This window comes from Chinchilla lanigera, unplaced genomic scaffold (assembly GCF_000276665.1).
Source record: "Chinchilla lanigera isolate Chin_1 unplaced genomic scaffold, ChiLan1.0 scaffold00015, whole genome shotgun sequence".
Lineage (NCBI taxonomy): Eukaryota > Metazoa > Chordata > Mammalia > Rodentia > Chinchillidae > Chinchilla > Chinchilla lanigera.
Window position 1 is genome coordinate 9262436 of NW_004955416.1, and position 11588 is coordinate 9274023.

At 43.1% G+C, this 11588-nt stretch overlaps 1 pseudogene; it reads left to right on the top strand.

Annotated features, from left to right (window-relative positions):
* Positions 1-1352: 1352 nt before the first annotated feature.
* Positions 1353-4043, top strand: LOC102006771 (annotated as a pseudogene).
* The last annotated feature ends 7545 nt before the right edge of the window (positions 4044-11588 follow it).

The following is an 11588-nucleotide window of genomic DNA, read 5'->3' on the forward strand; positions in this document are numbered from 1 at the left end:
AGCCTACGAGGCAGGAAGCTAGCCAGCCAGAAGACCGGCGCTCCCCGCCTGTGGCTCCCTGTGCATCAGAAACCCTCCTTCCGGGGGCCTACGAGGCCGGGAGTGAGCCGCCCGTCCGAAGACCAGAGCTCCCCGCCCGAGGCTCCCTGTGCGCCCGGGACCCTCCCTCCGGGAGCCTACCAGGCAGGAAGCTAGCCAGCTGGAAGACCGGCACTCCCCGCCCGTGGCTCCCTGTGCCCCAGAAGCCCTCCTTCCGGGGTCCTACGAGGCTGGGAGTTAGCAGGAATATTTATGAAAGCAGAAAACTAAAAATAAATGTCCTGTCAAGAAGAGACTAATTTAGCAGGGCATGGTGGCACATGCCTGTAATCCCAGCACTCAGGAGTTGAGGCAGGATAATTGTTGCAAGTTTGAGATCAGCCTGGGCTACAAAGTGAACTCAAAACCAGCCTGAACTGCATAGTAAGACCCCATCTCAAAAAGACAAAAGGGGCTGGGGAGATAGCTCAGTGGCATAAGCACTTGCTCGGCAAGCACAAGGTTGTGAGTTTGATCCCCGGTACCCCCCCCCCAAAAAAATCTAAAAGATTAAAAAAAAGGAGAGACTAATTTACATAAACTGTGGCTATCCAATACATATAGTACTATGCATTTGTAATACTAAATGAGGAGTATTTCTATATGTGTAATTTACAGAGTATGGAATGATAACTGTTGTATAGAATATATTTTTATATACTGATCGGGTAGTCTCCAGAATCTACTGTAAAGCTAAGGCAAATAAATTACTACTCAAAGAGGGGAAAGATTTTAATATGTGTGTGTGTGCTCACACATCTGCAACAAACTAAGAAATATATGTCTTAGTTACTTTTGTTGCTGGGACAAAATACCCAACACCCAAGGTAAAGGGGAAAAGTTTTATTTAGCTCACAGTTTGTAGAGGTTTCAGTCCATAATTGGCTGGCTCCACCAGCAGGGTGGCACATGACAGAAGGGAAACAGTTCATGGAAGCAGAAGACAGCAAAAGCAACAACAGAGACAGAAGGGACACAAGTCTCTTTCTGTCCTTTATATTATATGCAGGGTCCCCTCCCTAAGGCTAGTGTAGCACTCATATTCTCAGTCCAGCTTTGGACCATGAATCAATCACAGACATTAGATTCAGCCACCTCTGAAAAATGCCCACCCATGACTACATGAGGCTTTGGGGAACATCCCAACAGAAACCATAACAGTTACTTTGTCATTGCTGGGACAAAATACCCAATATCCACAAGTTAAAAGAGGCAAGGTTTATTTTAGCTCACAGTCATAGAGGTTTCAGTCCATAGTCTGCTAGCAGAGGGCCATGGCAGAAGAGACAGCTCATGGTATGGCAAGAAGCATCCTGCAGTAAGCCTTCCTTTCCCTTTTATCCCATACAGGCTACAACCCTATTGGTTAGTGCCACTCACACCCAGGGTGGGTCTTTCCATTATCCACAGCTGGTATGCTAAGCTAATCAATGGACTAATTTTGTTATCACACATCCTTAACTTGTATTCACACACCCTAGATCCAGCCACCTCCAAAAAGCTCCACCTGTGAGTGCATGAAGCTTTGGGGGACATCTAGATACAAGCCATTACAGTATATTTACTGTCTCAGCGATTAGGAAGTAACTAAGACAGATTCTAGTATCAGAGAAGTGGAGTTGCTGTGAATCACCTGACCATGTGGTTCAGAAGCCTTTGGAATTGGTCTGTGGGAGGAGTTTGGAAAGGTTTGGAGGTGCCATCTGGAGAAGCAGGCCTAGAATGCTGTAAGCTGAGCTGGATGGGAGATTCTAGTCAGAGCTCAGAAGACCAGGATACTGATAAAAAGGAAAGACATTAAAGGTCAGACTCAGTTGGTTTCAGTTTGTCAAGGGCTCCGTTAGCAGCTGGACTCCAGACCATGTGTGTTATGCTCAGGAGGAACAACTTATACAAAGAGATATTTAGAAGAGCAGAAGACAGAGAATAGGAAAGGTAAAGAGCAAAAACAAACAAATCCTGCTGGTGGTGGCACATGCCTGTAATCCCAGTACTTGGGAGGCTGAGACAGAAGGATCATTGCAAGTTTGAGACCAGCTTGGCCTACAAAGTGAGCTCAAGGCCAGCCTGAACTGATGTCAGGACCCTGTCTCAAAAAGACCAAAAAAAAAAAAAAAAAAAAAAAAAAAAAATCCTGATAAAGAGAAAGGAAAGGAGAAAGGGTAGTTTCTCTGATGAGGATGCAAAAGTGAAATTGGATTCATTTGCTTCCGAGACTGACAGATGCCCTGTAGGGGCAGTCTCACTGCTTTAGTTTTCTCATTGCTGAGGGAAAGTGCCTGAAACCCAAAGTTAAAGGAGGAGAGGTTTATTGGGCTGACAGTTTGTAGAGGTTTCTGTCCATAGTTGGTTGGCTGCATGGCAGGGTAGCATGGCAGAGGCACATCGAAGAGCAAGACACAAGCAACAGCATCAATAAGTGACAAGCAATACGTGACAAGCCATAACAGCATCCCTTTCTGTCCCTTATATTCTTACATAAGCTACCTGTGCTTTGGGAAGGTAGCGCCCATAGCCTTAATCCTAGCATTGCACCATGAATCAATCCCAGCATCACATCCTTGATCCCAGCATTCCACAGCCTAGATCCAGCCACCTCTGAAAAGCCCCACCTGTAATCACATGAGGCTTTGAGGGAGACATCCAGACACAAGCAATATGACTTTGAGAAGAAGATGGACAAGGAGGAGATGGATGATCATGATAACAACAAAAGTAAGGGAAGGATGAAATCTAGGTTTGATGATGTACCCAAATTTATGTCTAGAGTCATGGAGGAAGAAAAGTCAGGCAAGTGGGAGAGCATGGTGTATACAACGAAGGAGAAGCAGAGGAAAGAAGAGGAGCTGTAGGAGGAGCCTTTCACGGAGAGATTCAAAAAGAAAGCCTGAGGAGGGGCCCAGAAAGCAGGCACTAGGTCTTGTGCCTGAGAAGAATTTCCGAGTGACTACTTACAAGGCTGTCCAACATAAAAGCTCATCACTTTCCCCCAGGAAGCTCTCTGAGAATCAAAAGAGACTTTTCCTCAGGAAAATCTTCATTTTCCATTACTCGAGAGGCTAAGTTTGATGTTCAGATGGACTTGTTTGACAGCGACCTCTCATGACCTAGTAGCTTATTGGCCCAGGAACATAAGCATTGTCAGGATCTAGTCCATAGCAACAAAAAGGAACAGGAGTTTCATTTCATTTTCCAGCACGTACAGTCCGCTCAGTCTCAGCGTAGCCCCTCAGAATTGTTTGCCCAGCATATAGTAACTGTTCACCATGTTAAAGAGCAGCACTTTGGGGCCTCTCGAATGACACTGCACGACTGCTTGCTTTACTAAATACCTAAAGAGAGGAACTGAACAGAAAGCAGCTAAAAACAAGACAGATCCAGAGATACACAGGAAGATAGACATTTCTGCCAGAAAATATGATTGGCTCATGACAAAACGAAAAGTTCTTGGGAACCTGGCTAAAAGGCTGAGGGAAAATACAAAGATAATTCTGTTGATCTCCTCCTTGATGCTGGATGTTGTAAAAACATAAGAAGAGAAATTCTAAACAAGGTAAATCAAGAGAATCAGTGTATTCCCACAACTCAAGCCATTCAAGGGAAAGGTCAACTGAGAAAACAGAAAACTTAAAGGGTCAAAGAAACATCAGAGAACAGAAGATCAGTCCAAGTCCTCCTCTCCCTCCTCCTAGTCATCTCACTCCTACAAAGTGGAAGAGTATCCTGATGAGACAGAGGAGAGAGAAGTGAAAGAGGTGGTGGCAGAATTTGGGGAACCTTTCAATTTCAAACTAGAAGGAGAGGCTGGGGCAGAGGCAAGTACTCTGGTAATGATGACAATAACGGTAACAACAATTTTTAAAAGAGAAACCAGGAGGAGGAATGGGGTCCAGAGTATACACCCAAAAGCAGAAAGTATTAATTGCATGATAATTGCCAAGGTGAAGGCAGTGATAAGCAGGTGAACTAGGGCTGGAGTTGAGGAGCCTTCCCCAGATGGTCAGAGCCAGAAATCCAGTACCAGCCCCCAGTTGACCCAGGACAAGTTCAGTGGGGCAGAAAGGGTGATTGAAGGTGATGAGAATGGAACAGAAAACAAAGAAGAGAAAGAAAATTTATAGCCCACAACTTAGTAATGTCCACTGGTGATGGGAGCCTTGTCCAGGGGAGAGAGGAAGATGGCTGGTGAGGAGCTGAACAGAGGAACCTCAAGAAGATTCTGAACATCCCGCCACATCAGTCATCAGTCATCAGTCATCAGTCATGCAGAACCCTCTTAGAGTGGAAAGCATCCCTGGTGCCGTGTCCCACTAGACAGAGGCCCAGCTCCCAGCAGAACGTGATGTGTCAGACTCGAGCTGTGTCTCTCATTTGTAGTTGTTGGGTGGGGTGGGGGCTGTTGTGGGGGAGGGAGTGCAATGCTTGATTTTGGTTTGTTCACTATTAGAAATGAACAGTTTTACTTATTTATTTTTTATTTTTTATCTTTTCAAGACAGGGTCTCACTATGCAGCTCAGGCTGGCCTTGAGCTCACTTTGTAGCCCAGGCTGGTCTTCAGCTTGTAACAATCCTTCTGCCTCAGCCTCCTGAATGCTGGTATTACAGGTGTGCACCACCATGCCTGGCTTAACAGTTTTATTTTTAATATTCATTTCATTTGGAGCTAAGAGGACTAATTTGATGATTTTCAGTCTCTTTTCCTTTGTCTTGATTTTGTTTTTTTTCTTTTTGAGACAAGATCTCGCTATGCAGTTCAAGATGGCCTTCAACTCACTTGTAGCCCAGGCTGGCCTCAAACTCATAGCAACCCTCCTGCTTCAGCCTTCTGGATGCTGGGATTACAGGTGTGTGCCACCCCGCCTGGCTTCTTGTCCTGATTTTAAAAGTTTCTTTTTTTCTTTTCTTTTTTAAGGCATATGCAGTAATAGTAGCAGAAAGATTTAATTTGGGCAACTTTGATTCTTTTTTATCTTTTTGAGACAGGGTCTCGCTATGCAGTTCAGGCTGGCCTTGAGTTCACTTTGAACCCCAGGCTGGTCTCAAACTCATAACAATCCTCCTGACTCAGCCTCCCGTGGGCTGAGATTACAGGCATGTACCACCACACCTGGCCAAAAAAAAATAACTTTGATTCTTAAAATAGGAAGCAAGGCATGTTAATATTGAAAAGTTCACCTCAGTTTGAGACCAAACTGCTTGGCTCTTCGTAAAATCCAGTTTTGTATGTCAAGGAGGAGCTTAAGGCCTTTCTGATCCCCCTGTGTTGCCCTTTTTTGCACAGCCATGTGGCATGTGGAGTTGCTTCCAACCACTTCCCACGTACCTCACTCTTCCTTGGCTGGGCTTCCCATTCTCCACCAGCAGCTCCAATGTCCTGAACTTCTGGTCCTGCTGGTCCTCAGCAACAGGGGTGGAAACTGGAGGGCAGTTTCTGGTTGATTTTCTAAGAAACTTTTGGATTCTGTTATCTTTACAAATGTAAGATGAGAAAATAATTTTTCAATATTTTTATTGATCTTTTTATAAAATGAAAAGCCTATGACCAATTAAGGAAAGTGGTTATGGCTGAGTGGTTCTTGGGGTTGTGTTTTTTTTCTTCTTCTCTTTTTTTTTTTTTTTTTTTTTTTTTTTTTTTTTTTTTTTTCCAAATTCAGGACCTTGCGGCTGCCGGGCAGGTGCTGTGCCATTGAGCTATATCCACGGCCCTCTCTTTTTAATCTTAAATTGAACACTCTCAGAATTTGGGAGGAAATATCCTCTTACAGTCGGTCCTCGTGCTTGCCTTCTGAGGAGGCCGGTCCCAGCAGGTGAATCACACAGCATGTGTGCATTCGTTACATGTAGACTGTACTCTCCTCTTCACCTCAAACTTTGCCTCTTGGGTTGTTGTGCTTTCCCCTTTCTTAACTACATTTCTATAGTTACACTGGTTTTACGTGAATGATTTATGTGTAAGGGACAATTTAAAATTTAAAAACAAAATTGTTTCAACTCTTTCTGAAAATAAAATAATAAACAAACAAAGCCAAATACTTTGTATCAAAACAATGGGAAAAATGGCATGAGGGTGTGCCAGGAAAGAGCAGGAACCTGACTTTGAGCCTGCCAAAGTGAAAGACTTGGCTTTGAGAAGAGAGTCCCAGGCCACTCTGCTGGAGATGGGCTGCCTAGGGAATTGATTCCCAGGGATTCAGTTCACCATGGTCAGCCATCCAGGCACTCAGACCTATGCAACCACTGGCAAGAAGCAAGAGAGCTTTGCCGCTTGCTCCAGCTGGCAGCCAGAGCTTGGCATCATCCACATTCTCCTGCTATTACAGGCATGCAGAATGGGAGAGTTGTAGGGGTAAGGAAGTTTTCTACTTAGATTTCAGAAGGCCTTGGAGGCCAAGCAATGTGCTCCTGAGAGGGCAGTGTGTGAAGCTAAAGGTGCAGTGGAGACCCCAGAAGGTTGGAGAAGCCAGGAAAATGGAAAATTGCAAGGAAAGTTACAAGAAGTAAGCAAAGCACTGGACATGGTGGTGCACATCTGTGATCCCAGCACTTGGGAGGCTGAGGCAGGAGGATTGTCATGATTTCAAGACCAGCCTGAGCTACAAAGTGAGCTCAAGGCCAGCCTGAACTGCATAGTGAGACCTGTCTCAAAAAGACAATAACAACAAAAAAAGAAGTGAGAAAGCCAGCCCAAAAGAGAAGCCATGAGAAACATAACCACCAGCAGTGTTGTAGCGTAGGGTAGGAGTGACCAAGCCCTTGGAGTTCACACTTTGACTGAGGTGGTGCACATGGAGATACAGGATTTAATATTTCCTTCTGGGTTTTGGTCTTGCTTTGGTCCTTTTCTTCTTCCTTCTTCTTTTTCTCCTTCTCCTCTTCCTGTAAGGATCCATTGGGTTCTTGCTACTGGCGGTGAGAATGAGGAAAAAATAGACAAGAGACAAAATGCTGGGATCAGGTGAAGGTCCTCTTTCTCCTGAATGGAGGAGAGGAACTGCCCAAGAATAGTAGAGTGTTTATTTTATACCCTCAAGAGGTTGATCAAGTTCAGGCTCTCTGCCCAGCAATCAGTGAACAAGCTACAACAGCTTGTTTACGTGCTTTGAGGAGCTACCCTGTTCTCAGGCTGGCTTTGTCCTGCATGCGTAATTATTCTCCAGCTTCAGTTGCTCCCAACATCTTCCTCCTTTTCCTTTCTTTTCTTTCCCTCTTTTCCCTCTCTTCTTTTCTTTTTTTCTTTTCTTCCTTTTCCTTGTCTTCCTCCTCTTCCTCTTATTCTTTTTTCAGTTTTTATTTATTTTTATTAATACTCGTTTGCGGTACATAATGGTTACATTTCTTAGGGTCCCATTCTTTTCTGTCCCGGGAATCGAACTCTCGACCTCGTGCTGGGACTGTTTACCTTCTGCTATTGAATGTCAGCAGTGTTTAACTTTCTTTCAATTTTTTTTCTTTTTAGCCAGCGCTCACAGCTGTTGGTTTTTTTTTTGTTTGTTTGTTTGTTTTTGTTTTTTTTTTTGAGACAGGATCTCACTATGCAGTTCACACTTGTCTTGAGCTTACTTTGTAGCCCAGGCTGGTCTCGAACTCCCAGTGATCCTCCTGCCTCAGCCTCCTGAGTGCTGGGACTACAGGCGTGCACCACCACTCCTGGCTTGTCACAGCTAAGTTTGCCTCAAGTCTCAGAGGACACTTTGGACTTGAAAACTGTTAGGACTTTGGCAACTCTTAGAGATGGGCTAAATGCATTTCGCAACATGAGTCTTTTGGAGGCCAGGGCAGGATTATTATGCTTTATATCTCGATGTACCCCCAAAGCCTCACATGCTACATAGGTGGGCTTTTGGGAGGTGATTAGGTCCTGAAGGAGTGATATTCATCAGTGTGTTAATCCACTGAAGAGTTTATAGCCAAATGTGATGTTGGGAGCTGCACCTGGTCTGATGGGGCAGGTCAGTGGGAGCCTAGGCTGGAAAGGTACATCTCCCTTCACTCTGTTTCCTGGCCATCATGCCACAAAGGTCCTTTTCTTCCACCATGCCCCTCTGCCATGCTGTGCTGCCTGGAAGCCAGCCAACTATGGACTGAAACCTGTACAAATGCCGAGCCAAAACAAAACAAAGCAAAACAAAACTGTCCTTTGTTAAGTACAGTATTTTGTTGTTGCTGTTGTTGGGACAGGGTCTCACTGTATAGCACAGGCTGGGCTTGAACTCATGGTGATCCTCTTGTCTCAGCCTCCTGAGTGCTGGAACTATAGGCATATGCCACTATGCCTGGCCAAGGTACAGTATTTTGTCCCAGCATAAGGGAAGTGACTAAGAGTTACTATAAGGGGAGAGAGACAACTGAGTATAGGGAACAGGGTAGAAGCTGAACTTCTCTGAATAGATCTTGTTTTGTATATTGACTTTAGAGCTATGTAAATATATTACATAGTTAGAAGAAGAATTATCCTAAATATTGTTTTCAAATAACTTCAAAGTTCAATAAATTTGAATATTTTGTTGGCTGGGCATTTAGCTCAGCAGCACAGTGCCTGCCTGGCAAGCGTGAGGTTGCGAGTTCAATTCCCAGTACTGGAAAAAAGCCAAAAGAAAAAAAAAAAAGAATTAAGCAGGGCTTTAATTTGGGGCTGGGGATACAGCTCAGTGGCATAAGCGGCTGCCTGGCAAGCGCAAGGTCCTGAGTTTGATCCCCAGTACCAAAAAAAAAAAAAAAAAAATTGAATATTTCTAGAACTAGTGGGATACTTTCTATGAACAAAAATAAACCCGTAGTCCCAACATTTGGGAGGCTGAGTCACAAGGATCACAAGTTCAAGCCCATAAAAAAATTCAGATGTGTTATGTACAAGTACCAACTCCCTGTGATGAATGTAATCATTATGTATTGCAAATGTACTAGTAAAAACAAAAAGGTCAAGCCTGGACTGTGCTACATAGAGATACCTTGTCTCTAAATATTTATTTATTTATTTTTTGGTACCAGGAATTGAACTCAGGACCTTGAGCTTGCCAGGCAGGCACTTATACCACCGAGATAGATCCCTGGCCCACCTTGTCTCTAAATAAATACATTAAATAAATAAATAAGTAAGTAAATAAAATAAAAGGCCAACTTGGCTAGGGTGTGTGGCTCAGTGATAGAGTACATACTGAGCATGTGCAAGCCCCTGGGTTCAAAAAAATGTTCACTATGGGGTTGTAATTTTGTTTTGTTTTTTGGTACTGGGATTCAAACTCATGACCTCACGCTTGCCAGGCAGGAGCTGTGCCACTGAGCTATATCCCCAGCCTGGGGCTACAATTCTTATATCTTGCTTCTGGCTGCTCTGATTTCAATTTTACTGTCCTGCTGGCTTGAGTGACTGGTGGCACATGCATGACTATCTGAAAAAATGGGTGCAATGGGGCTGCAAAAAAAAAGCCAATTGTATTATAATGTTTTGTGCACTCTGCACAAATTAGTTGCCTTTGTAATACAACAATATAATTAAGAATATACATAAATTTATTTTAATTTAATGAAATAAATTTGTTTATTATAGTTTTAATTGGTATACATACTATTAATATTTGTGCAGTTAATTACTCAACTTCAAGCAACTAAATAGATTTAGTCCATTTATCAACTTTATTAATTTTATTAGTAAAAAGACTAATAAAAATGATTTTATCCATTTGTATCACCAGTACTACAAGCTACTAATGGCACAGTCATGCATGTACCACTAGTGTGGTTCAAGTCAATGGGAATGTGTTAAATTCTCAGTACTCCCATTATTGACATTGGTGCTCATATTATTATTCTGGAACTGTGAGGTAAAGCAAATGAGTAATTATTCTGGAATAGGTAGTATAGCATAGAAGACAATATATGGAAGTAAGATTTTGAGGAGGCTAAGTTAAAATTCTGTGGTTCTGAAATTGAACTGAAAATATCCAAAATGGAGGCCAGGTATAGTGGCATACACCTGTAACCCCAGCATTTGGAAGGCTGAGGCAGATGAATCATGAACTTGAAGCCAGTCTGGGCAACATAGCAAATTTGAAGTCGGCCTTGAGGCAGGAGATTGGGGTGGGGCAAACTGGCTGGAAAAGTAGGCGTGACTTGTCAGTCATATAGACTCAACACAAATCCCAAATTCTGCACCTGGGACCAATTAGAAAATGCTATCTTCCATTCTTTATTTACAGCTGGCACTAAATCAAGCAGGGTTTTTACAAGATGGGCTAGATCTGATGTCAGGCTGAGGAATGAGAGATACAAAAGACCATTGTCATTAACCTCATAGCCACTGTGAGCTTCTTCCAGTGTCCCACTCTCACTCTGCAAAGTGTACTTCTTTTGCCACTTTTTTTCTCAAGACAGGGGCTCGTTACGTGTTTCAGGCTGTCCTTGAACTCACTAGGTTGGCCTGGAACTTGCAGAGATTCTCCTGCCTCAGGCTCCCAAGTACTGAGATTATAGGCATGTGCTACCAGCCCCGCCTATAATGATACTTTAAAAAAAACTCAGTCACCTGTGGACTTTGGAGGATACTAGGAAACTCACATATTTTGCCAAGCAGGTGCGTTTCCACTGAGCTATATTCCCGGCATGGAAATTCACATATCTTGAAAGCTGGTAAATGAAGGAAAAGAATTAAAGCTTTGCTATGTGAACTGTACTTCAGAGTAATCAAATAGTTGATGAAAAGTTTCTCTTTGCAGGAGTATTTTGGTTCATAAATGAAAGTGAGTGTTATTACCATGCAACCCCTAATGAAATGATGACCTAGTGGGCTCAAACGATAATTATAAAGAAAGCAGGGGCTGGGGATTTAGCTCCGCGGCAAAAGCGCCTGCCTGGCAAGCGCAAGGTCGTGAGTTCGGTTCCCGGTACCGGAGAAAAACCAAAAAAAAAAAAAAAAAAAAAAAAAAAGAAAGCAAACGGCTCAAAAAGAAAGATTCCTATTAACTTAAGCAAGGCTCTGGATTGAACTATCATTTATAGGAAATACAGAGTATAGAACAGTATTTAAATGTCCCTACAGGACCAGTTTACAAAACCGAGACTCTGGGCAAGTTATCCTCAAATGGCCTGGTTTCTTTAACAAGTAAATGCTGGGGTCGAGGTTGGGAAGCAGAGGGATAAGAAAGCTAAAAGAATTAAAGATTAAAAAACACACCAACTAAATTTTATTTTGAGACTGATTCAAACAAGAGACTTTTTTCTGTTTTTGGAGATACTCAGGATTGAACCCAGGGTCTTCACACTAAGCTACATCTCCAGCTCTTTTTAATTTAATTTAATTTTAATTTTATATTATTATTTTCTTGAGGTCTTACTATATAGTATAGGCTGGCCTTGAACTAGCTTATGTAGCCCAAGATGGCCTCAAACTCACAGTGATCCTCCTGCTTCAGCCTCCAGAGCACTGGGATTACAGGTGTGTGCCACCATGCCTAACTTTATGTTTTATTTTGAGACAGGGTCTCCAAGTTGCTTGGGCTGGACTCAAATTTGT